At 45.6% G+C, this 24,063-nt stretch overlaps 1 long non-coding RNA gene across 2 annotated transcripts; it reads left to right on the forward strand.

Annotated features, from left to right (window-relative positions):
* The first annotated feature begins 209 nt into the window (after nucleotides 1–209).
* LOC130393730 (uncharacterized) lies at nucleotides 210–21,316 on the forward strand. 2 transcript variants are annotated; one of them, XR_008897139.1, is made up of 3 exons: nucleotides 210–354; nucleotides 434–487; nucleotides 21,175–21,316. It is a non-coding gene; the product is annotated as an uncharacterized LOC130393730 (long non-coding RNA). The 2 variants fall into 2 exon arrangements; XR_008897138.1 differs by lacking the exon at nucleotides 21,175–21,316 and adding an exon at nucleotides 3,627–3,970.
* Nucleotides 21,317–24,063: the final 2,747 nt, after the last annotated feature.

A 24,063-nucleotide genomic window follows, 5' to 3' on the forward strand; every position in this document is an offset into this window, starting at 1 on the left:
GGGAATTTGGGTCTCACAGCAGTACAGGACATGCTATGAGTACAGGATAGGACGATAAAGAGAAAAACTTAACTAGGGAAAACTGTGACAATAACTATGTGCAAAAAATAAATTTGTCTGGAGGGCACTAGGACCTGGGAGGCATACCAGGAGGCCTGAATAGGGGTGGGGGAGTAATGGAAGGCCTTTCTTCCTATGCTAACCGCCAATAAAAACCTCAAGAAGAAGAAGAAGTAGGCCTTTCTTCCATTTCCTCCAACCTAGAGCATGAAGTGTGATGGCTGGTAAACAAACATTAAGGCACTTTGTGAGAATTTAAGTGAAATCAAAACTGAACTCGATTCTATACCGAAGGTAACCTATTCAACCAAACAATCCTTGAACAGATGCAATTGTATTTGAATTACAAATGGTGACTGTTGTTGTTTTGCAGGAAAATAACATTGAAGCAGCCCAACGGAAAACATGCACCATATAGAACACAAAGGTATGCAATATTTACGTTTGTCTACTACTTGTTGCCATTGATTCTTGTGAATCTTGCATGAATGTATGTAAAAAATGTCAGCTCAGTTTTAATACAAATGGTGAATTTGTTCAATCAAATTAATTGTTCTCTGATTGAACAAACTGCTTTTCTAGTTGTAGATCAGGTCGTTGTTTTACAACTCTTTAAGGGTTCTGGCTTGGAGCTGCAGTGTGTAGTACTTTGATCTTTAGGTAAACGGCCTCTTGGTGTGTAACTTAATGGGTACTGTGGTTGTGTAGGTGATTTATGCTTGTGATTTTCCCCCTGAACCAAGGACCGATTTATTAATTTTTTCATAAACAAGCCTCTCTTCAGTCAGTTGAACGCATGTTGTTTTAATCCCGAGTACATCTAACGGTAACTTACTGTTAAAAAATGAACATGAAGCCGAGATTTTTTGCAGCAGTTTGCTTCTGGTTCTGTAAATACATTTACGACCCGGGACAGCGTATTCTCTGTCTCGGGATAATCTAATCTCATCCTCTGGTCTCGTGCAGCCCTAACCAGCCCAGTTAGGACTTCGATTCTCTATTAATACTCATTTTGTTCCGAGGCAGGATAACTAATTATCCGTCCCTGAGATAAAAACCAGAAACTCTTTGTGGTGTCACATCACATTTGACTGGTCGACTCAGACTTGAATGCGTTGTGTGTGTGTGTGTGGGGGGTAGGAGGAGACGCACAAAGATTTGAATTGGATTTGGAAGATTAGATTACATCTTCAGGGTAAAAGAATAAGAGTCGTGGTAGACCAGGGACCGTTTAATGGGATATGTACTCACAAATCAGAAGAGGTAATTCAAGCAATACATCCCATGGCGGTTCCAATGCTCAAAAGTACTTCTGTAGCCGAGCCAAAGCCCACGCCAGGCCCAGAAGACTGAGACTTAATAGCCGAAGAAGAGAAACACATTTTAAAACTGTCTGCTAATGCAGTCAAACAGGAAGAATTTGATTAAGAGGGCGCTAATCAAGTCAGTCTGCTGTAACCAGCGGCCCTGCCCGGGAAACTGTTATTGAACAAGTGTAACGAGAGAGAATTTAGCACCCGGTGCGGCCATTTTGTTAATCCACTTCTGTAATTTGGTCCTTCCTCCTCCCCCCAACCCCCCCCCCCCCCCCAACCACCACCACACCCCCCCCCCCCCCCCCCCGTCTTTCAATTATCATTATCGTAAAAGGAAGCGAGAGGCTCAGAAGCTTTGAATGGGCGGCAAAGTTTTATCCAATTTCTCGCTCTAGAGCTCTGTGTTTTCATCTTACTTAGAGATGAATATTGAAGTGCCTACACGACAATTTGCCACCCTGTTTCTTTTGGCCGGCGGTCGATTATAAGAAATTAATCTGTGAAATATTGAGCTGTGATGAACCCTTGGATAGTTTGGAATGAATGACTTTGCCTTGGCTGGGAGCACGCACACATGCACGCGCACGCACACACGCACACGCGCACACGCACACACGCACACACGCGCACACACACACACACACGTAAAGCCACAGCAATGTGTGGGGTTTGCTAGGAGTAATAATTACGGTATGTAAATGTGCAAATACATGTCGATGCTCACCCCCTATACGTTCATACAAAGACGCTGTATACAATGGCATTGTCTTGACACGCACGCATTGCACTATATTCCTCCTTCAGTATAAACATTTACTGGTGGGGTATTATGTGTGCAGACCTATGAACTACTACCGCCTTCGAGAACATGTTTCACATGAGACGTGATCTGGCGCTATTGGTATAAGTTATTATGGATACCAGGGGACTATCACTGGGATAGAGGCCAATGACAACACTTTTCATTTGGCTCAAACACCAGTACTTGCGTTGTAAATGAACAATTAAGCACAATTCTACCCTGCGGTGTTTCTCCACCTTGCAAATGCTCACCCCTTTAGGTTCCAAGTTGGCTAATAAGCCTTTCCGACAGCCTAACGTATGATAAAATATCGCTATACTGGGCCAGATTCACGGGGAGCGATCGTTAAAGAGACACTCTGAGCTCCGCCGGGAGTGGACGGGGACCGAAATGGCTCTTTTACTTCATTAACAAGCAGATGTGCTCCATTCATATTCATCGGGCTCCATGGGAGCGGAGCCACCCAAGGGCTGGGGCCGAGAGGTTGTTCGGCAGCGCAGGCAGAGCCCACTGACCCCTCCGTCGTCAGCCCGATCCATCAGCTCCTCCACAGGCCCTACAGAAGTACTGGCTCGTAATTGCACCCATGGATCTTCATCACATATGGACAGACAGACCTCCGACTAGTGTCTTAATTAGTAGAGGAGCAGACAGCTTTGCACAATTGCTCTCCTGTCCGTCTTTCTGGGGGCCGTAGACCCCAAGACAAACTTCAAATATTAGAAAGAACTTCCATCCCTATCATCTTCTTCTTCTTCGTCTTCTTCTTCTTCGTCCTCCGCCATCTCCAGCGCTACGTCCCACCCCTGACGGCGTCATCCGTCTCGTCACTGTTAAGGCCGACGGGAAATCAATGCCAGTCTTCTGAATAAAGAGGCGGACTTTTCACTACCTTTCTCCGTTGCTCCCGGGTCTTGTTATCTAGAGTGGATGCCCCTATTGCACACTTCTGCCTGAAGAAGGATCTGTACGTCGACGGTTCCTCGGATCACTTCAGACACTGCTGGGGTTTCGAGCTTTTTCGGATGTTGCCTTTGTTTGACCAGCTGTTGGAACAGTTACTCGCACGGAAAGCAGGTGTAATTTAATAATATAATCGGGGGGTCAGGATGGTGTAGTAGATGGGAGGATTGCCCATCTAGGGGTCTGGATTTGATCCCCAATGTCTACAGCCTAAGCCAACCTTGATAAAAAATATCTTCTGTTATTGCTTGAGAATACACTACGTCATCCTACCTTCACTCCTCTCCTCTTCTTACTTTACGTAGAAAAGCACTGCATCATTTGATAAAAAATGATCGAAACATGAAACATTATCCAAAGACACTACTGAACAAGTAATGTAATAATATGATAAGCATAACTGTAATAATCACACCTTGCCGTTTTCTCATTATATAATGAATCCCTAACCCCCCCCCCCCCCCCCCCCCCCCTGGTACTCGCAGGTAGGGGACTCTCGGGGGGGGCTTTAGGAACCCGAAGTCGGCCCACTAATCCAGGCATCGATAGTCTGAGAGGTGCCCCTTGACCCTGGAGGCCAGGAGGTGAGCTGGATTGGTTTGCTACCCCTGCTGAATCCATGTGTTCTCATTCCGTCCGTCTGTCTCAAACCCAATATATATCTAGACGCAACATATACTGTATATGCTGATTGGATAAAAAATGACAACAATTCATGTTCACCTACACACACACAAACAAGGTCCACCGTAGGTCCAATCAGACAATCTTTTCAAAGCAGCAGAGCACCTTTCAGAATTCCCCATTTGGTATCATTTATCAGCGTGAAGCCTCTATCACATCCAACAAAAGTATTTGTTGGATGTTGCAAACTCTGCTATGCCTCTGCACGCAAATAAACAGTTTGGTTATAAATTGTGATAACTGAATCTGTAATTGTTTCTTGATCTTCCCATTTCTAAATCTTAATTCAGAATATATATATATATTTCTTAGATATGGTCATTGGTTCATTATGCGTTTTTCATTCCCCATTTCTTTCTTTCTGTTCAGACTACTTAACCATGTGTAGGGAGTAAAGGAAGGTGCTACGGTAATTGTGTGGCCATTGTGCTCATCTGAGTGAGGAACTGAAGCTTATTAACTGTAATCACATTAATTAGAACAAGGACAGGTTTTGCCTGTCACCTGGCTATCCCGCCCTTCTGCACATTTACTTTGGCTAATATCTTTTAATTGGCTTTCCCCGGCAGCGGCCCACTTGTGATTAATTTGCTTGTTTTTTTGTCGTCCGATGACCTTTACTTGACCGTGAAGGACATTGACCCTTCTGGCCCTTTAAGCCAAGCGGCCTGGAACACAGGGTCTTGTCCAGAGGGGGTTTGAGGGGCAAGTGCCCCTCAAACATTTACATTGAGGACATTTAGCGGACGATTTTATCCAAAGCAACTTACAATAAGTACATTTGTCGGATGTAAGAGAAACAATATATTGCTGTCGGTACAGTTAAGATGTGTTGTTAAGTTAACCCATTCCCCGTATACAACCAAGATAGCTAGGATAAGATGCTACATAAAGCCAAGTACCATTTTTAAGTGTGCAATGACGTGCAACATACAGTAAGTGCCTACATTAAGTGCCAGGACGTACAACATACAATAAGTGATTAAGAGGGGTGTGTGTGTGTGTGTGGGGGGGGGGGAAATTAAAGATTAAATGAACAAACATTTAATCTTGCAGACGAAAGGCTCAGAACTTTTCAATCAAAATCTAGACATGAGACGGCGGCATCTTGGAGAAAAGAAGTACAGTTTTACAAGTTGATCTTCTCTGCATCGCTAGGTGCAGTCTTGTCAGGTGCCCTCCCCCGTGTTATTCCGTGCCGCTCATACATTAGCATAGACACAGCACTGCTGTGACACCAACAGGTTCCCCAGGTGGTGCTGTGCTGGTATTTGCTGATGGCTCGCTCTCCTGAGGGCCCTGAAAGGTGCCAAATCGAAGCGAATCAGTCCAAGCGCCGTGCCACCAATCGCCTCTAATTACTGGTCCATGACTCAATTAGCGGCATGATTAATGGCTTTCCAGAGAGATGTGGAAGGATTCAATTTGGAACAAGGCTCAACCTCAAACCGCCACACACCTCCCTGACCCAGGCCACCGTTGATATAAAACAGACCCAAGGCCCAAAGCACACAGTCGTGTTCGCCAGTTTATGGTCACATCAAAAAAACGTTTTCCATACTGCGGAACCCCTCAGTAGTTCATCCTTCGATCAGCGGAGTGCTTGTACAGGAACAGACACTCCCATATGCTTGCCTCTGAGAAACTTTGAAATCCCTGATGTGCTGCTTTTAGAAGTGAGTTGGCAACGTCAGTTGAAGAAGAAACCTATCTGGGGTGGGGCGGTCTGGCATATTTTAATCTGAAAATAAAACAAATGTCTTGTGCGGCTCGCAGTCCTGGGACCAGACACCCTTCTCAATGGCTCCCGCCCCCCCCCCCCCCCAACCATATATAAAAGTGACAGTTGAGGGAAGGCAGAGATGAAGAGCGGTTTGATGAAGTGTCCCTGCTGCTGCTGAGAGGCGGTGTGAGACGGGGTGGATGTGGACCGAACTGGGGAACAGGGCCACCCAACCATTTATCAATAGTGTCTCTGTCGCATGGAAATGTCCTGAATATGGGATGGGGGGGGGGGGGAGATGACAAGAGAATACCTTTTTCATGAACTACCTCCTCTACACCTGTCTCTTTCATTTAGAGAAAACAAATTTGCATGCTTTCATTAATATTTTCTTTATTTATTTTTTGCTTAATAGTGTCCCGACCCTAGTCTAGGGAATAGACGGGGGTAGCATAAAGCCAACTCGAAGAGTACAGAAAAACCAAAACCCCACAAATATATAAATAGCAATAGCTATATGGTTGCCTTACTAATTGCCCATTTGTTACTATTCCTTGTAGCCGATGGAGAGAAAGTTGTGTCTAGTAGGCGCTTAAATTCACTTCATAGCCAAAAGCATTTACTTAGCATGACAGTAACTCAAAGAGCAGAGCTACAGCTAGAAATTCTACCATTCACCATTAACACCTAATCTGACATATTCCAACAAGAACACTCTGACAACCATCCACCTTTCAGCAACTATGAAGAAGCGCAATAAAGAGAAAACATTCCTGTTTGACAGTCCGGGGTTTGCGTGGTCTGAGAAACGTTGTGCCTGTGATTTGGGTACCCAGTGATTGATTGTTTTCTTTACACTTGACACACACTTGACACTGACTCATGACTAGTCCAAAGTGTTGTAACATGTTACATGGGCAACCGTCGTGCAGTAAACGGACCTGTGTTGTAGAGATGTTTCAGTGAACAGCCATAGCTTTCACCGAACTATGTTTGCATGTGATGTTGATATAATGAGTAAGAGTGATAACCTGTTTCATCCAAGAATAAAACATAGAAATGTTTTATGTATTCATCTGTTATCCGGCTTATTCGCAACTATCCTCTTTGTTTTAGTTAGTGTCTACAAAGCACCATCTTACGTTTGAATTGAGTTATGTGTATTGGATGGTATAATGCAATACTACTACTATAACAATAGTATGTGATATTTTAAGGTCTGGTTTCTAATTGGCCTCTCAAAGAAACACCTAAAGCTTTAGAAGTACTAGTAGACGCGTAGAAGTACTAGTTTTATGTCTTTGTTTAAGGTGTAATAATAAGGTATAATAATCCCAACCACACCTCCATTGTTCACCCGACAATCCAATGTTCTATTTGGACAATAACACTACAAGGGTTTGAACGAGCAAGAACACTCATTATAACCAAAAGATTAAATAAAACATTTCCCATTTCTCAGGCTTACAGTTTCCTTGGGTCTTTGTTTGGATTTTTTCCTCTTCGAGTGTGATGCCTATCTGCTGAGTTTCCCTCTGTTCCTAGTGAGAGGACAGTTACAGACCCCGTATCAACCCTGAACAAGACAAGTAAAGCCTTCTGGCTGGGAAAAACAAAATGTATCTGGCATATGTTCTCACATAGTACCTCACACACACACACGAACACACACGAACACACACACACGAACACACACACACAATCTCTTTGTCACAACATTCACAGACACACACACACACACACACACACACACACACACACACACACACACACACACACACACCTCTTTGTTACAACATGAAGACAGATGCAGACACGTGCAGACACACACACACACAGACACACACACAGACACATGCAGACAGACAGACACATGAACAGGCACATGTGTTGGCGCAGACCAAAACCGCACATACAAACACACCTTCATCCAAACGAGTGGTGGGAGGAAATGACAGGTCCTGTGACGCTCGTAACCCACCTCTCTAAACTGTCTGCCAATCCAGACGGCCTCCGAATACCCTCAGTCATCACGTTAACCCTTCAGTCAACTCTTTTTGTTTCTCCATCCTTACAGTCTACCGTCCTCCACTGTCAGATGTCCAGCCATCGAGCGTCTGACTCTGACTTTGATAGATGGCGCACAAAAATGCAGAACCAAAAAAATAAAGTTAAGTAGAAGCAAGATGCACGCCACCTGGAGATAAAATGCAATAAAATAGGACATGAGTTCGTTTTTTTGTTTTTCCTTTTGCACATTGAATGACACACAACAAACCACTGAAATGAATAAAAAAGACCTGCCCGTTTTCTGTACTTTTTCATGGTAACTCTCACATCACATGCTGTATTTTCAAGGGTATTTATTTTAATCTTAGACCTTAAAGGTTGACAGTATCGTCAGTGGAGTTCTTGGGAAAAGGTCACACTTTGTGAACTAAGTTACTTCTGTTTGCAGACGATACGCTGATTTATCTAAATGATAACGATAAATCTGACGTTTCAACACAAACCAGAGGCCCCATCCTCCGTAAGCCCTACCTCAACCAGGAAACCCGCTCCGCTGATTGTCGCTGTAGCCTATCTGGCATGTGTGGGAGTCTGAAGACTCCCCAGCAAGAAGATAGTTCCAGACCAAAACAAAGCAAAAATGGCACAAAAAGCCATCTATCAAATCATTTAGTAGACTGGACTTTCTCTTCTTGTTCTGTTTCCTCCCTCCACCCTCCCACTCCTTTCCATAACTGCTTAGAACGTACGTATATCTGTGCAGACCACGACCTGATCTGATTTATCACTGTCGAAGAAGAGGATGGTGGAGGGGGGGGGAATCAAACGGATAGCTAGCATGTGTTCCTTATTTATGGCTAGCATGAATGAAAAGTGAGCTCATCCTTTTCCTCACTTTCTGTCTCGCCCTTCGAACTCAGAGTTCTCTTCTCGCGCCGAACAATTTGCTCTCCGCACTAAAGAAACATCTGGCAAGTGTTATGGTCGCCGCCAAAACCACAAGAAAGACAAGTGCCTGCCCTTTATGACCGTGGTGAATTAGCGAAGACATGAGAAAACGAGGACCACAGTGAACGTCCATTAAGGAGTCGTGCATTTTCTATTATTTCTTAATGAAAGATGATCGAAATGAGGTGCCGGCGTGATCTCTAAGAACTTATCCACACTTAACTGATTTATCTCGATCTGTATTGGGATGGGAGTGGGAACATTTTCAATATAATTATTTGGTCGTCCAACAGGGGGTTTGTATGCTCAAAAAGACGGACTGAAGTGTAGACGTATGCAGTGGAACACATAGAAAAGGAGGACAATTTTCCCTTTAAAAATATCCCTTTTGCATGATCGAGGAACAAAATTAGAAAATTAATTAAGATCTAGCACAGTGATTACTGGATTAGTCTGGCAATAATTGAAAAAAGCTGGGAAAGATTGTGTATCTGTATATCTATATGTTTAAGAGATTCTTCTGCTTTTGCATTCAATGAACAGAGGGGAAGCAATTTGCCTCGCACAAGATAAGTAGGGAGGGCAAGAAAATGACTCAATTACAAGTTGCTTCTTCGTGCTGTCTATGCACAAAGTTTTACATCATCTCCAGTAGCATGATCTCACTTTGTTTGTTCGCCATGGAAACACAGTGCCGGCACAAACTTCCAGAGACACATTTTGAGCTATTTTCGGGGTTCTTCGGCTAGCTAACAATGAGTGCTTAAACACTTCAATTGCATCACCTTCAGACCTCTAGTGAGGCGAACCGAGTATTAGCAGCGTAGCCTTGGGGGCCTGGTGGGCTGCAGCTCCCAACACACACGCAGACACGAATGTGCGGAAATACAAACAAGAATACAAGCACATAAAAATGCACATGCGTACACATACACATTCAAGTCATGCACATAGTAGACAATCTCTGTATAGCAGAGCACACTCATCCACAAATAAACAGCACCCGCATGCGTACACACACGCACACACATTAAGTCATGCACATAGTAGACAATCTCTATATAGCAGAGCAGGCTCATCCACACACGCACACGCACACACACACACACACACACCCCAATCCTGTGGGATCAGTGCATTGTGGGAGACTGAAGGCTGCTATTAATAAGGGAGACGCTCGCACTGAGCTAGCAGACAAGGGAAGACGGCCCAGGTTGTTGGCCAGCTCAGCCTTCAGGCTCTAAAACATGTCCAATAAAGGCTACAAACCCCCTTCCCCCTCCCCAAACAACACCAGCGCTAGGTGCTTAGCTCGCCTTGTTGTTGGCAGACATGGATATCCTGGGTTGGTGTCGGGGAGGTACTGAAGTCAGATGGATCCGACCAGGATTAGGTCATCAGGTTCACCTGAAGTGGTTCGTGAGAGGTATGCTCGCGCCGCGGGGAACTACTCACAACTCGTGTCAAAGGAGTGGAAGAACTTCACGTTATCTTTCCAGAGTTTGTATTTGTGTCAAGTGCATGTCTGCCTGTCTGTCTGTCAGTGCAGTTTCCTGAAACACGATTTGGAAAAAGATTTAGCAATATGCTGCATATGAGGTCACGGTTGTACATGTGTGTGTTTGTGTGTAAATCATGTACTATCTGCTTGTCTCCACTGTCCTTGCTGGATCTCCGTCAGACAGCCCACCTCATTACAAACACCAACATCATCACAATGCTTCACCCTTCACTTGTAGTTCAAGTTTGGACTTTTCTTCCCCTCGCCATACTCTTTGATCAATCATCCCATTTACACCAACCGCTAAGGCCGGCACAGTGATGTAACAAGAGCGCAGTAGATTCCCTCTCTCTCTCGCCCTCTCTCTCTATCCCTCGCCCAATATTGATGTAACACCCTTGAAATCTGTGGCTTCCTGTGATGCTGCATGGAGCAACTTGCCAGTGGTTGGACTTCATCAGCAGGGCCGAGCTAACTCTAGCCAGTGGTTGGACTTCATCAGCAGGGCCGAGCTAACTCTAGCGCAAAGCCTCAATGGGCTACACCCTCCTCACGATGTCCACCCGCTACTACTGCTTCTAGTACTACTGCTACTACTACATATACTATTAGTACTGCTACTACTACTACTAGTAGTACTAATGGTACTACTACTGCTACTACTACATATACTATTAGTACTGCTACTACTACTACTACTAGTACTAATGGTACTACTACTACTACATATACTATTAGTACTGCTACTACTACTACTAGTAGTACTAATGGTGCTACTACTACTACTACTTCTACTTCTACTTCTATTTAGACTCCAACTAGCACTGCTGGAACTACTGCTACCAACGCTGCAACGGTTCTTCATGTTTTCCTATGTTTTGTTTCTTCCTAACGATCCGCAGGAATCAGGCTACTTTTCATTTGCCTTCCTGATGTGCGTGGCAGTCCGTCTGTCTCTCGGCAGGGCTCTGTCTGCTCGTCTGAAACGCAGCGCTGCGTAGCCCAGAGATTCCCCGCCATCAACGGTGAATATCTGATCCCTGCTCCACGAAAAGTCTGTGTTATTGTTCGCGCATCACCGGCTTCACGAGTTATTTCTATTAAATGAGAATACTTTTTTTTTTGCATAGTTTGTTTTGATTTGCTACTGTGTAGCTGCTCATTTGACCGATTAACAATGATGAAGTAGAACAGTTGGACCTGGTAGCTCGCCACTCCAAGGTTGAAAGTCGTTCGAAGCAGGCAGCCATTAGGAAGCCATTTTAAAAAAATCCCAATGACAATCAGCAAGACTTAAAAGTTTTACAGTTGACTCATCAATTCCACACTCGGGGGAGAAACTTATTCCAAAGAGCTAAACGTGGAGGAACTTGCTGCAGGAGAGAATGAATGCTTTATTGAATACTATTAAATAGTTCCTTATGATTCTGCCAAAGCAGGGTACCTCTCCTGATAAGGTGGTTCAACGTGTCCCACTCCCCTGGGCGGGGGCCCCGAACCACGACAAACCTTCACCCTCTCCCAGTGGTGGAGGTGACAGAGTACACAAACAACCCCCCCCCCCCCCCCCCCCTCCTTCCACCACTGCATAGCGGACAGGAGGCTGGCTGAATGCATAAACAGAGGGTGGCGTAGGAGTGGTCGTGGAGAAGATGCTGCGTTGGCATGGAAACCCACTTGGCCAACTCGACCCCCTTGTTGTCTAGAGGAAGTATCCAAAAGGGCACGGCTGGGGTTGCGTCCGTGGAGAACAACGAGAGATCAAAGGTTGATTAACCACCAATACCCCCCCCCATGATGTGAAGGAGGGGCCTACAGGCACTTGTTCTTTATTCATAACCTTTTGCTTTCGCTTCTCGCTAATCTGGTCCACTCTTTCTGCTCATTGGTTTCTATGATTAGAGCCTATCTATATCTATATATAGCGCAGTTTGAATACAATGCAACAACACCAAAGCTTTTGTATAGTTAGTATTCTCAGTACAAATCCCTCTCTGTCTCCATCTTCTCTCTATCCTTCTTTAAATTCTGAGGAATTCCGGGGATCATTCCCTTGGCTGGAGGCCGACACATCCCTGCTCGAGTGCTGCAACACCTGTGGGACTAGAGTCAGTTCCACCTCAATCGATTGGTCTCACAGTCACGTTCGGCTTGTGATACAAACAACTTCAAAGGGGGCTCCAACAGTGATTATATACGTTTGCTTGTTCGGAACGTAGGCAGAGAGGCGCGTTGGACAAAAGCGCAAAAATAAATGAAAAACATAAATGCAATTTGCTGAAAGCCCTCACCTCATTTTCCTGAAAAGGTGCAGGGACTCGAGGTACTCTTACTTGCATAAGCTACCTCCACCATCTGGCACCATCTGGCTGAACACAAGGCAGCTTTAGCCCTGCTACAGCACCACCACTGTGAGAGAATTAGAACAAAAGAATTGCGATGCAGTTTATGTTATTCCTAGCCTGGAGCATCGCATGCTTTACACCGTTCGACCTATAGGGGGAGCCCTGATCTCATGTTCCTTTACCCGGCTCCCCTCCTCTCCTCCTCCCTCTCCTCCTACCTCCCCTCCACCGGCTCTACCCGCTGCACCGCAAACTCCACCTACCCTGTTCTGTTTCACATCATCCCAAAGATCAACCTCAATGGATCCTGCACACTCCTGCGGTAGCGCGCAGGCAGTCTGCAACGTACACAGGTAATCGCATGTGACATATGTACCTCTGTCTGCTCAGTGGGTCTCGGCGGCTGAGCAGACTCAGAGCCGCGAGAGACGGGGAAGGCTGTGTGTGTCATCATCCTCCCCGAAGTGGGAGAGGGGACGGACGATGACTCGCTAATGATCCCTCCTGTGTGGATTATAATGCGCTCCCATTGGTCGGACGCAATCGGGCTAATTATGGATCGATCTGAGATATGAGCGCCGTCATTATAAACTCTGTTGTGTTTGCCTTATTTTATTTTTGGCTGAATAAACAAACGCAAATAACACTTTTGAATATAATTTGTTGAGACTTTCTTGTGAGCGCTCCCAGACACAGAGTGTCACATGGTGTGACAGACCCTGCTTTTGGGCTTCGGGGCAAAATGCATCCGATTTAGACACCAACTGGAGGATAATCAAGCAGTCGAATGGAGTATCTGCTGTTCAGAGATAGCTCTGGCTCTTAAAGCAGCCGTACCGCACTGGCAAACAAAAAGATGAAGAAAACAACAATTTCTCTTGTTCTTTGACCCCGAGATGATGTCGGTAACGTAGCTGTACTTGTTTCATGCGGGCCCAGACCATGGGCAAGCTGTGTAGTTGTGTGCAGCGGGGAGTGGAGATTATTGTTTGGCCCTTAGGCAACACATATGTATATTTATACGCTGTATATCTAAAGCCTGTGATGGCACACTTATGTAGATTCCCGTAATGGTCGTGGAGAGTGGGGCTGTGTGTGTTTGTGTGTACATCTCACAGCGCACTACAGTAAACAGCAATAAGGCAATAAGGAGAGATCAGCGAGACAGCTAAGTGGATAAGAGTCTCTGTAGTCCTCGTCCCCTCACCTCCGCTTTACCTCATCCCCCCTCTGCGTCTCGAGGGGTGCTTGAATGCAGACCCCCGTACACCCACACCGCAACACGACAATAAACACACTCGCGCACGCACACGCCCGCGCGCGCGCGCGCACACACACACACAGCAATGCCAGAACGTTTTACTAACACTAGGCTGCAACTATTTGACCAGGGAAATATCGACGATTTGGACCGGCCTAATGTGTAAAAATAATAATCAGCACCTTGCCAGCATCTAATTGCCACAGCTGGGGCGCGTGTCTCTCTATCTATGTTAATAGAGCCAGTGGGTCCAAGCTCATTACTCCGGAAGAGAGCCGCCGATGCTTTATCTGCAATCTGGCCCATTTTAAAAAGCCTGCCTATTTTTAAATGGGATGCCAACAGAGTCCCTTGTAAGAGTGTGACTCCTTTACCACTGCTCTGCCTCCGTGTTGACTTTGTTATCCGTTCTCAAACCACGCTGGCTGATGCCGCCAGGTTTCTCTTCAAGGCTTGTGGAAACATTGGTGATGAATGCGGTCCTCCTGAAGTGCATGCATACTTACGTGAATTAATGATTATGACGTATTGTGCTGCTGCCCCCACTCTTTTTGAGCACGTCAGTTTTCATTGATAGCGTCAGTTTTCATTATCTTTTCTTGCCGGCCATACTTTACTCTTGGTTCTCTTGCTCCTATCGTACGTCCAGCTGTCTCTGTCTCATACTCCCTTTTCCGTCTCTTTCACTCTCTATCCCCCCCGACAAACCTCTCTCTCTCTCTCTCTCTCGCTTGCTCTCACTCGCTCTCTTAACCTGACACACAGACACACACACACAGACACAGACGGAGACACAAGCACACGTATGCACACTCACAAAGCCTCACCCTATCGCTCTCTCTCGCGCGCTCTCTCTCTCGCGCGCTCTCTCTCGCGCGCTCTCGCTCGCTCTCTTAACCTGACACACAGACATATAGACACACACAGACACAGACAGCGACACATGCACACGTATGCACACTCACAAAGCCTCACCCACTCTCTGGCGTAGGGGAATATTTGGCTTGCACCCAACCAACTCACTGGCTCTGTGTTGTAATTGCTTTTTGTCTGTACTTAAAAAGTACAGACAAAAAAGTAGACTAGCTGGTGTGTAGCCCTTCTTATTGTATCTCCTTTTGATTAGCTTCTATGGCCGTCATGGATTGTTCACACCGGACCTTATCTGCCCACCATTTTGGTTTGATTGATTGATTGATTGAAATTCTTTATTGACACACATAGGCAAGTGCAGAAATGTACATCAGGACAAAAGGATGACACAAAAAAGCCCATGGGCTTATTTCCATCATGGTTGCAGTGTAACTGTATGGTGCGATAGCACCCTGAAAATGGATGTCTTCTAAAAGTGTTTGTTTTGGCCACTGACCACCTCAGATTGTATCTGACAACATTGTGGAAATGATCGATACAGACAAATATAATCCTTTTTCTTTATCTTTTGCCCGATCATGTGTGTTTGTTATCATATCTGGCCAATTCTCGCTCAAGGAAAAGTCTGGCTTAGAAGTCTCGGCTTAACCGTGGAAACTCGAAGTAGAGTTCGAGAGAGGAGTGCCGAGGAGAGTTTGTGATGTCGGGCTACAGAAAAGGTAGCTTGGTTTTAGATCTAAAAGATTCAGGCTGCAGGAGGTTTTGAGGCTTGTAATAACAACACGTTTTCCTGCAACAGCTCAACTCTCGTGAGATCTCGGAGCGGAACTTCGCCTTGGAGCGAGACTTGGTGAGAGACAATAACAAACAGACCGGATCAGGCAAAGAGGTAGAGATAAAGGATCGGTTCCTCTGTAGGGATACGGCGCTTGGATCTCCTCACGCGAAGCCTCTGACCTCGACGCGCACGCCGCCTGTTCCCTGTGTACGACGCCTCAAAGGCATCGGCGTAGCGCTTGGTTCCCATCGTGTGTACTGTGTGTGCTTTGTTTGTGCGTCATTTCGGCAGCAACACAAGGCATCAGAGAAGACCTTGTGTGTGTGTGTGTGTTTTTTTATGTCATTGGAGAAGGGGAGTTATTAGTCGCGCAGGCACCAGGCCCCGTCTCCTCTTTAGTACTTTTCGTCTGTCAACACTGTTTATGCTTTTCATTTTTCATGCCCATTCTCCCCCCACCCTCCCCGTGACCTCAGTCTCCACCCCTCTCCCCCCCCCCCCCAGTTCCTCCCTCGCCCGTAACGCTGCATAAATCAAGCTTTTCCTGAAGCAGAGCAACACATACGCTTATGTTTCATGCATCCGTGACTGTGACTGACACGTATACAGTGTTATCAGCCCCCGCGTCAGACGCGCTGGCTATCTGCTGTCCTTCATTTCAGAGCCCTTCATCGTGCCTCACCAATTCTTTACATACATTTTTCAGGTGTTATCATATGTGGCATTTGGGTTTTGGTCGGGTACGTGTGTACTTTTGTGTGTGTGTGTGTGTGTGTGTGTGTGTATGTCCCTTCATCGGTGTGTGTGTGTGTTTGCGTGTGTGTGTGTGTGTGTGTGTGTGTGTGTTTTTGTGTGTGTGTGTGTGTCCCGTCATCGGTGTATGTGTGCATGTATTTATGTGTGTGTGCTTGCACGCCTGTGCTTCCATTTGTATGCGTCTGACAGGACTGGTTAAGGAGTGAGTTCAATGTGTTGTTCTGTAGTGCAAAGCAATCATTCAATCATTGCTCAATCCTTCCCCCATGCTACCTGAGCTGACCGAGAGAGCTTCTTAACGCCAGCAGATAGGGAAACATTATGTCTTTGGGAGGAGCCTTGATGAATGTGGGTCCATGCCTTGGGTGTATTGTGAAGTTCTTAACCCAGAAGGCGGGCAGTATCTGTCCTCATCTGATAATGAATGCGCCATCAACGGCTCCATCAGACGAATCCTCTTTTTCCTCTGTACATACATAATGTGGGGAATAATAGTTTTGATTCTAGCATTGGGACACTTTTTCCACTCCGAAGGGAAAAACATGTCCACTCTTATTTAGTTCATTCCAACGGTTCTGAACTTGGCATTATGTGAATCAAATGCTCAAATTTTGTGAAGCTGTTGTCTGAACCTGACACTGACAAATATCTGGAACATCTTTTGAAAAACAAGTTTATTCATCTGAAGAGAAACACGAGGATGGGGAAAACACTTCAACTGTAGTAATTCTAAGCGCAAAACGCTGCTAAACACCACTTAACCCTGAAACCGGAGTCCCCGCGTCAACTTCGGCTTTGACAAACACGGCAAAAAGTTTTCTAATGTCTTGGTTGAGCTCCAAAAGAACCCCCTCTTCAAACGCAAAACGGGCGAAGCCCAACAGTCAACATTAGCTTAGCTGCTACCACCACTCGCGGGAATTGGATCAGACGTGAGTGAGAAGGTCACCTTGACAGGAGCGTCGTCTCCTGCTAGCCAGCGATGTCATCCAAACTGACAGTGGGCGCTAAGCACATTAAAGGACACCGGGTGCCATCCAGAGGACAGCTGGCAAACGTTACGGGAGAGTCAACAAACACGACAAACAGTAACAACAAAAACAACAGATATCGCCTCAATCATCGAACCATAGACAGACCCCTCGCATTTTAATCTCCCTGTTAATATGTGTGCGCATACGTGCGCCCGGTTTTGTGTGCTTGTGTCCATTTTGTGTGTATGTGTGTATGTACACACGTACGTGTGTGGTGATCTGGCTCCATATTTACCCACACTGAGGTGGTTTACCGCAGCATTCATCAAAAGGTATAATATTAGCTTTCTCTCGCCAAACAGAGCTGTTATGCACCATTTACCAGAGCAATGGTGGATTAATGACTCACCTTCATCATTGAGAGGAATCCTCTCAAAACGTTAGCTTTCAGTTGTTTTCAATGGCGCTGCTGCAATTATGAACATTACCAGTTTGCAGTGAGGTGCAGTGAACTCACGGAAGGGGTCATCTTGTGATGCAGTTGAGCTAACTCCAACGGCTCAGACAGATTCTGTGATAAATCGTCCTGAAGCCGCAGCCTTGAGATATCACTGTTTACAATCCCCTGAAAGGCAATTTGGACGCATAAAATCATAACTCTTTGTATATAGGACGTCTAAATAAAATGGCGGACGAATGATTAGTCACCGCAACAATTGACGCCATGACGATGACAAACTAATGGATTTGTTGGAAAACGTCTCGAATGTTTGAAGCTTGTGGAAAGATCGACGTTCAACAATGTTTAGAATCTAGCCCCACGTCGACGCGGAAGCGGTTTATATTCCTGACTGCCAACACATTTGACCACCCGCCACAGGCAGCGTTGACTCAAAACGGGAGAGCCCTGACCTAGCCAGCGCAGGTACACGGTGCGTACCACTGACTGTATAGTTTAGCCCCCTGTTTTTTTTTTTCCCTCGCCTGATATAGTGCTGATTTACTATGATGCTGGCACGGGGCAAACTCTCATCTACAACCTCCAAATGGGGCCCATACTTGCCCTGGGTAATAGAATTGAGTTTCGAGCCAGTCAACTCAGAGGTGCTCCCCGCATGGTGAAGCTGGTAGGAGGGGGGGGCTATTGATTTCATTAAGAAGACGCATGAAGCACATTACAGAATGATGACTGCTTCATGGTAGGTCAACAAGAAATCAATACAAAATTATATTAGTGCCTTGCCTGCTTGCCGGGGTGAGGTCAGGTACTGCCCCCCCCCCCCCCCCCCCACCGGCCCACCCCCTGCCACCCACAGCCAGCCAGGAAAATGGAGGACGGAATCATTCCCGATTCCGTATTTGTTTGGGAGTAAAAACACACTGAGGCTGAGAGAGAGAGAGACCTGGAGACGATGTATGTTGTAGCGTTTTGATCAGATCAAACGTTATTTATCAATGCCGCTCTTTCGGGGCAAAGCAAAGCCCTTAACAAGGCCAGTGCGCACATCGTGAACCACTGGGAATGTGTTTCTAAAATAACTTGTACGTCGGAGTCGCAGCCACGCAAATGAGAGCTATGTTCAATCCAAAATCATTCAGCATTGCTTGATTGGAAAAAGGCTTCGCTAATAAGGAATGATTTGAGGGACTTCGCTCCATGGCACGTAGCTGAGCTATAGGAAAGGTTTCTCCATTGTTTCTCCTTTGCCTTGCTACCAAACACCATCATTTATTGATGACCTTTATTTCACGTCTATATACCAATGTACAGATTGTGTTGCATGGCACTCAGCCGGAGGGAAGGAGAAAAAGCCATGCTATTGAACAGAATGAATAATACAACAATGTTTGGCTTGATCAGGGAGCGACTGGGGAAGGAACAATGTAATAAAATGGTGGAATATCCCAAGCGGGTGGTTGGATGTGAAAGTACAGTTTATTCTGTTTCGACAAACTGTAGCCGTCTCCGTATGGCTGAATAATGGGAATTTCTTGACATTTCTTTTCTCTTCTATTCAGAGTCAAACCTAAACAACCTAAACCTAATATAATTATTTGGAATTCCTAGTTTCTCATGCGTTACCTCCTCAGCAACCCACATGAAGGCGCACGGAAGATATTCACTACACATGACATGAATTTTCACATATTTACATGACATAAACAAGTTGAGATGATTTGAAAAATGGGCAGGTCACGCTTTGGGTCATCTTACCCACTGGGGCGGGGGTTGACATTCCCAAACCCTTGGCGGGTTGACCGCAATTACATTTGTTTTAATGGGAGACTCTAATGAAAGCAACAAGGGGTGACTCAGAGTGGGTGCTGTGCCCAAGACTGTTTGTACGATGAGAAACAATAGCTCTCATTAGACGACCTAGGCCCACTCAGAAGTATAATATCCATTACGGAGAGAGGGAGTCGGGGGTGGACCTTCAAAGATGTCAGAGACGTATGATTAATTACCCCGATTATTAATCGTGGCGTAATTACCGTCTCTGGCGGAGATTATTACCAAATGTTTAAGACAGACTCCAGTTTCGTCATTGGAAATAATAAATAAAGTATTTCCCCGGGAACAAAGCGTGCATCTCTCCTCGTTGATTTGAGACAACATCTGTCCCAAATTGATTAAAGATTCATGCGTCTCTTTGGAGAGCAACATGTGTCGTCCGGTAGATGAATGGATGGCTTGCTTTGTTCAGTGGTGGCCTGCACACATTTCATTGTTCAGTCGGGCCGGAACACTAGAGAACCATCCGCTTTTAAACAAACAAACTCATTCAGAATTCAAGTCTTTGCTATTGGTAATCACAGGCAGTGGTTGTAACACGCCACACTACCTGCGCTCTCAATAGCAACGGGGGGGGGGGGGGCTTAACCCCTTTCCCAGACGGAGTCACTGAGTCTCCAGGTGGAAGAAAGAAGGGAGTGAGTGACAAGGTAATTGGGGGGATCCCTGGACCTGAGAGACTGGTCCTGATGTGGAGTCCGCACCTGGGGGTGGGGGTAAGGTGTGGTGGTGGATGGGGTGGGAATGCAGACTAATCCACCTTTGCCCCCTACTTTTGTGGACCCCGTCTGCTTTGAGAGCAGGAACCGAGTGGATAAGTGGCTCAACGATCCTGATTGTCCCCCTAAAGTCCCTGAGACGCTCACAATGGCGGGCTTGATCTGTCTCTGATTTGAATGGCCTCAGGGATGTACTTTAAGGTTTTTGTAGCAAAGAAAGAATGTCCAACTGTTGGATTAATCAAAGTCCTCGTTCCAATAGCAAATACATTTGTAACAATGATTTATTTAGAATATCCATCTTGGACCGCCGATCGTTCACAGATCAATGTGACCTCAACTTCACCTCTGATGAGATTTTTAAGAATTGCATCTCGGAAAGGGGGAATTAATCATACTGAATACTGGGATCGAACCCATAATCTAACATTTAAAATCATGGCAGTAGGCAAAAAACAAAATGTCAAAACAAGGTCAAACATGACTTATTCCAAAAGTATTGTTTAAAGAAATGCATTGAAAGATCGGATGCTAACTAATGAAAACAGCTGATAGATAGATTTCGCAATGCGAAATCTATCGAGCGTCCATGTTGAAACCAGGACTACTACATCTGCCGAGCGCTTTGAACGATGCAAATGTACGCCAGCAGCCCTCGTGGCTTCGGCTAAAACACATAATGAGTAATGTCACCGCTTGTCCCTCGCTGCAGGAAGAGGGAGGGGTGCTGTCGTGATAAAGGACTGCGAGAACAAGGGGCCGATTGAAGGCAGATTGCTATTAAAATAGGAAACATTACACGGAAAACCTGCCATCCATCATCATTTGGGGCGCTTTGACCCATATGCCGTACCTGCTGTTGGATGTCCTAACTGCACCACAAAACAGAGCCTGGAGACACTCAAGTCTCGGAGGCTGACTGACACAATGGATCCTTGTTGTTGGACCGGAGAGATGTGCTTTCCATTCAGAGCCAGTGCAGTTTTCTCTGTCGTGTCTATAAAACAATCCTTCATCTGTTTTATGAATCAACGCAAAAATATTAAATGTTTGCCAAGAACGTCTGATTTAAAACAAGTATGGCTAAAGATGGGGTGACGCACTGAGGGGAACGGTGTGTTGTTAATAACTGTCTTGACACCCCGATTGAACTCCATTTTCTCATCAGGCTTGCGGACAGGGAAATCGTGCTACAAGAAAATACTACGGATTACGAGTTGATGAGGCTAGAGAGCATCTGCTCGATGAGCAACGACGGCTGAGGACGCTTCCAATTAAAATGTTTGAATTTGTTTATATGCTCGCACATTTTTGTCACTTTTTTTTTTTTTCTTATTCTGCATTTTTATTTTGCAGCACAATCTGTTACGATACCTCCTGGTCTTAAAATACGAATATGATTACTCTTGCTTAGAAAGGTGTTTTGTTCACACACAGGTCATCTTCAGTCAAACTAATACAACACACGGTACTGGGGAACGTTGGGAGAGATTTACGATGCTACATTTCTAAATTTCTCCCCGACTCCTCCGGCTGAGAACAACTTTCAAAGGCGCAAGGATCAGAGTATTTCATCGCCATGCTTGAGTCGTCAAGGAAATCAGCAACCCATATAAACTGTGATTACCATTTTAACCTCTAGACTCTTTTGAACATCGCCGGTGCTTCACAGTTCAGCACAGCCCCTATATGTAAATGATGGACTTCACCAGAAGGAGACTCGGAAATAAATTACCATCCACAGAGATGCTGCTGCTTTATACCACCCAGAAGACGGATGCATTGAGCAAACAAACAGCTTGCGCTCCACCTGTGCCTCCACAGCATTGAGCAAATACGCACACATCAAAAAGCTCAGCTCCCACCAGCCCCACTGAGTTCATTTTGATAGCAGAATAATATGCATATTGAGCGAGTGTGAGAGAGTGGCAAGTTACTTCTGGGAATGAAGTGATGGATGGACCTCGACCTGCCACCTTGGATTCAAGGTGTAAAAAACCAAGTCTTTATTTATTGCTCGTATTATTTTTTGATTTTTAAAGTTTTTTTACAACACTTTTTAGACTCTAAATAAAAATGTTTCAAACTACCCAACCCTACTTAGACATGGGGAAGTTCAACATTGACACCCAGTTGAACTTCCCTATGAAACCAAACTGAATATTTGTCCCATTGACTAACGCTTTAGAAGATCTGCGCCAACAAATGCTTTTCAAACCAGAAATATCCCTCGCTTTCAAAGCAAAATGTGATCGCCACCAGGGAGTCAAGGCAGAGACGGGGCAGAGTCAAAACAGCCTTATTGTGACAGGAAGCCGGTGGGAAACAGGTTCTGTTTCTAGAAAACACCAGTTTTCCCCGCAAAACTCCTCCTGGGCCTCGAAAAGCCACGGTTACGCTCAGGTTAATGGAATTCATTGCATTACAATTGTCATGCCAATTTCCCATTTAGCTTTTATTTTTGCTTTTACATCAGGTGAACAGAGAGGCTTCTGGTTGAAACCAGAACCATGGAAGGATCCATTCTTCTTTCGGAAAAAAAAAACACACCCCCCTCCACGGATTACACCAACCTTCGAGCTAAGTGTCAGTTAGCTCAGAAATGTGGCGCTCTGTAGCATAGGGTGTGTAAATGCTTCATGAATACATCCATGTGTGGGTACATATCTAAACCCTATAAGAACACGTCAAAGGAATGAGTCTCTCTAAGTCCTGCTGAGAGCAGCACACTGAAACAAAACAAGTGCTGCTCAACACGTCTCGCCTCCTCACATTATGGGTTGTTGAGTCGGCGTCTTAATTGAAAGTCGAGAGCGGTCCATTACATATTCGTGTAGGAGGACGCCATCGAGGCTCACCCCCAGCCCCAGTACTCGGGACGGCGTTTCGCTAATGGCTCCTGGCAGTCACGTGGGACGTGGTATTTATTGTATAAATCACGCTGACTGCTTTATGTTTGTAATGATTTCTTGATTAACTCCTAGCGTTCGCTGTGCGTTGGAAGCGGCAGCAAACACTGGCCTTTAACAGGATTAATCAGTCGTAGTACATTCTTGGACCCCGTCTTCGGTCCGCTCCGTTCAGCGGCCAAACACAACACGGGGGGGAAGCGAACAGGACGGACAAGACTATTGATTTATGTCGGGAGAAAATCCCCTCTGAAACCTGGCCAGAGGATCAAAGAGACATTGCATCACATGCTGCTGGACACGTCACACTAAACGACTTGTATCCCATATATGTGTACATTTTCTAGGTAGCTAAATAGCTCTTATCTAAAGCCACTTATCCAAAGACGCTCACAGGGAATTCAGCCACGATATAAATGCGCAGGAGTCCAACACTAACCACTTTAGATCATCCTTCTTTATTAATACTGGCTTTGCGGTTTTTTGTGCGAAGGCTGGGCAGAGCTAGAAAAGTTCAAGTTTGAAATTCGGAGGGGGAGAGGAGCAGGAGAGACAGGGGGAGAGCCGGTGTGAAGGAAGGGGGTGCCATTTGTGATGGACCTGTGTTGACGTACTGACTGGGATGAGTGCACACACACACACACACACACACACACACACACACACACACACACACACACACACACACACACACACACACACACACACACACACACACACACACACACACACACACACACACACACACACACACACACACACACACACACACACTGCGAGGTGTGCTTCGCTGCGCTATTTCCAGTCTCTCGTTGAGATAAGATGAACAGGGAATTCTCTAGAGCTTATCGGAAGCACAGCCCATGTGGAATCTTCCATCTCGCTGCTGTAAGCACCTTGGGGCCGACGTGTGTGTGTGTGTGTGCGTGTGGGTGTGCGCGTGCGCGTGCATTAATGATTGACAAACGAGACCCTGGAAAATGGAGAGCCCTGCCAAAATGGGAGATGCTCTTGATGGAGTAGGCTAGTAACTATGCACAGTGGATGTATGTTGGAAGACAATATTGACTTTGATTGTAACAGACTGTAGCCAACTATGGAAACTTGATGTAGATAATTGAGTGTTCTTACTTTTATATCTGATTTTT

Source organism: Gadus chalcogrammus, chromosome 12 (assembly GCF_026213295.1).
Source record: "Gadus chalcogrammus isolate NIFS_2021 chromosome 12, NIFS_Gcha_1.0, whole genome shotgun sequence".
NCBI classification, from domain to species: Eukaryota; Metazoa; Chordata; class Actinopteri; order Gadiformes; family Gadidae; genus Gadus; species Gadus chalcogrammus.